This window comes from Artibeus jamaicensis, unplaced genomic scaffold, assembly GCF_021234435.1.
Source record: "Artibeus jamaicensis isolate MK-2021 breed Jamaican fruit bat unplaced genomic scaffold, CSHL_Jam_final scaffold_2375, whole genome shotgun sequence".
Classification (NCBI taxonomy): Eukaryota; Metazoa; Chordata; class Mammalia; order Chiroptera; family Phyllostomidae; genus Artibeus; species Artibeus jamaicensis.
The window spans coordinates 1,176,900-1,180,635 of record NW_026522032.1 but is presented as its reverse complement, the minus strand read 5'-3'; the positions used below and the strand labels follow the sequence as shown (position 1 = coordinate 1,180,635).

Sequence of the window (3,736 nt, the reverse complement as noted above, 5' to 3'; positions counted from 1 at the left end):
AGGGAACCACACCGTTGCTGTTTTCTCTCCCTCTGTTTCTCCCTTCCTTCCCCTCTCTCTAAAAATAAATAAATAAAATCTTTTTTCTTCTTTTTTTATTTTTTAATTTTATTTAGTTATTTTTCAAGTACAGTTTTTTGTCTATTTCTCCCATCCCAGTTCCCCCCCCCCCCGCCCCATGCCCCCCACCTCCCTCCCATTTCCTCCCCCCCCTCCAGTCCTCACCTCTGTGTCTTTCATACTTGTTCCTCAAAATCCCTCCCCTTTTTCCTCCTTAAACTCCCTTCCCTCTCCCCTCTGGTCACTGCCCCCTTGTTCCCTATTTCAGTGTCTTTGTTTTTATTCTGCTGGCTTGTTTGTTTTGTTGTTTAGCTTCCTATTAAAGATGAGATCATATGGTATTTGTCTTTCAGCACCTGGCCTATTTCACTCAGCATAATGCTTTCCAGTTCCACCCATGCTGTTGCAAAGCGGAGGAGCTCCTTCTTTCTCTCTGCTGCATAGAATTCCATTGTGTATATGTACCACAATTTTTTGGTCCATTCATTTACTGACGGGCACCTAGGTTGCTTCCAACTCTTGGCTATTGTAAATTGTGCTGCTATGAACATTGTGGTGCATAGGTTCTTTGAAATTGATGTTTTAGGATTCTTAGGATATAATCCCAACAGTGGAATTGCTGGGTCAGAAGGCAGGTTGATTTTTATTTTTCTGAGAAAAAATATGGAACGCTTCACAAATTTGCATATCATCCTTGTGCAGGAGCCATGCTAATCTTCTCTATATCGTTCCAATTTTAGTATATGTGCTGCTGAAGCGAGCACTAAATAAATAAAATCTTAACAACAAAACAAACCCTGAAATTGGTATCATTCTGTTCAACCTATTTGTTTTTTTTTTCAAAAAAAAATTAAACATGTATTTATTTAGCCCTGGCTGGTGTAGCTCAATGGATTGAGTGCGGGCCTGCGAACCAAAGGGTTGCTGGTTCAATTCCCAGTCAGGGCACATGCCTGGGTTGTGGGCCACATGAGAGGCAACCACACATTGATGTTTCTCTCCCTCTGTTCCTCCCCCTGTTTCTAAAAGCAAATAAATAAATAAATCTTTTTTTCTTTCTTTTTTTTTTAGAGAGAGGGGACAGGAGGCAGAAAGAGAGGCCAGCACTCAATCCACTGAGCCACACCAGCCAAGGCACAACCTATTTGTTTTTCTTTAATACACTATAAGCATTTTCTTGTGTCCCTAAACAGTCTTCAATATGGTTATTTTAATGCCTGCATTCTAGCCTGTGAATGTGCCATAATTTATGTATCCTCTTCTATTATTGGACATTTAGATTGCTTTCAATTTCTCACTACTATAAATATGCCACTGTAATATCCTTGTAGCTGAATCTCTGCATTTCTTTTTTTAAAGAAATTTTCTTTATTTATCGTTAGAGGGGAAGGGAAGGAAAGAGGGAGAGAAATATCAATGTATGGTTGCCTCTTGTGCATCCCCTGCTGGGAACTGGCCTGCAACCCAGGCATGTGCCCTGACTGGGAATCAAACCGTGATCCTTTGGTTCACAGGCCCGCGCTCTATCCACTGAACTACACCAGCCAGGGCTGAATCTTTGTATTTCTGATGATTTCCTCTTGATAAGGTTTCTAGAGGCAATCTAGGTCAGAAGAGGCTTTTAATGCACACTGGAATATTGCCTGCCATATATTTTGTCACCAAAGAGAGTGTTACTTTCCTATGCAGTTGCCAACAGTAAAAGTTATCATATTTGCTGATTTGTTAGATGAAAAATGTGGTATCAGTTGGCCCTGTGTTGATTACCAGTGAGGGAGAATATTCTTCTAAGTGTTTATTAGAATGCCTATTTTATTCATGCAGAAAATAATAATTCTTCATTTAGTGCCTTTTCCTGAACTTTGCTTAATTTTGTACCAATGACTTTGTTTTTTTTTCCTTTGGACTTAAAATTTTTTGTAATATGTTTATTGATTTTAAAGACAGAGGAAGTGAGAGGGAGAGAGAGAGAACCAACAATGTGAGACAGAAACATCAGTTGATTGCCTCTCATATGAGCCCTGACCAGGGATCGAACCCAGGTAGGGCTTCTTATGGATTTTTAATAGGTCCTTCCACTTGTCATTCAGATAGCTAAAAAGTTAGTTTTTTCCAGTACTTTATTAGCCTTTCAGTTGTTTCTGACTTTTTGCACATGATACTAAAGTTTGAAATTGTAATGTGATCTATTGTTTTTCTTTATGGTTTCTGTCTTGTTATTAGAATTTTCCCATCCCAAGGTTGGAGCAATAGTTGTAAATACTTCCTTTCAGGTTTCTGATGCTTTCTTCTTCTATTAAACTATATTTAATATACCCACCTGGAAGTTACTTGGGGATAAGGACATAAATTGGTTTTCCCCAATTATAGCAATTAACCACTGATCCCAACATCATTTATTGACTAATCTAGGATCTGTACTACACATATACATATAACATTGTATTTCAAGGATGTGTGTTAGAGCATTGTTTGTCAAAGCAAAAATCTAGATATAACCTAAATATCCTCAGTAAGGACAAGTTGAGTACATTTTGGATCATCCATATGAATTGTTTCCTCACAGGCGCAGGGTGGAAATGGGTGGGTAGAAGGAGGAAGATGTTGAGCTTTTACTTATTTTTATTAATTTTTCTTTTTTGTTTTTTAGATTTTACTTATTTATTTTTAGAGAGAGGGCAAGGGAAGGAGAAAGAAAGAGAAACATCCATGTGTGGTTGCCTCTCATGTGCCTCCAACTGGGGACCTGGCCCGCAATCCAGGCATGTGCCCTGACCGGGAATTGAACCAGCAACCCTTTGGTTTGCAGGCTTGCGCTCAATCCAGAGCTCCACCAGCCAGAGCTATTTTTTCAATTATACTTTACATTTAGTATTATTTTTATTAGTTTCGGGTATACAGCATAGCAGTTAGACAATTATACAATTTACAAAGTGGTCCCCTCTGATAATTTCAGTACCTACTTGGCACCATACATAGTTATTACAACATTAATGACTATATTCCCTATGCTGAACTTTACAAGCCCGTGAGTATTTTCTAACTGCCAATTTGTAGTTCTTAATTCCTTCACCTTTTTCATTCAACCACCATCCCCCTCCCCTCTGGCAACCATCAGGTCTGTTCTCTGCGTCTATGAGTCTGTTTCTGTTTTGTTTGTTCATTTATTTTGTTCTTTTGATTCCACATATAAGTGGAATTATCAGATATTTGTCTTTGTCTGATTTAATTTCACTTAGCATAATACCCTCTAGGTCCATCCATGCTGTCAAAAATAGTAAGATTTCATTCTTTTATATGGCTGAGTAATATTCTGTTGTATATATGTGTCATATAGCCAACTGTGTACTGATGGGCACTTGGGTTGCTTCCATAGCTTAGCTATGAATATAAGGATGCATATATCTTTTTGAATTACTGTTTTGGATTTCCTTGCACATATTACCAGAAGTGGAATCTCTGGGTCAAAAGGCAGATCTATTTTTTTAATATTTTATTTATTTATCTTTAGAGGGAAAGGGAAGGAGAGAGGAAGAGAAACATCAATGTATGGTTGCTTTTCGTGCGTCCCCTGCTGGGAACTGGCCTGCAGGGAACTGGTCTGCAACCCAGGCATGTGCCCTGACTGGGAATCGAACAGCGGTTGTCTGGTTCGCAGGCCCGCAGTCAATCCACT

General features: G+C 38.9%; 1 non-coding gene across 1 annotated transcript; it reads right to left on the bottom strand.

Moving 5' to 3' along the window:
* Nucleotides 1–717: 717 nt before the first annotated feature.
* Nucleotides 718–824, bottom strand: LOC119040230 (U6 spliceosomal RNA). Its single transcript, XR_005080805.2, has one exon. It is a non-coding gene; the product is annotated as a U6 spliceosomal RNA (small nuclear RNA).
* Nucleotides 825–3,736: the final 2,912 nt, after the last annotated feature.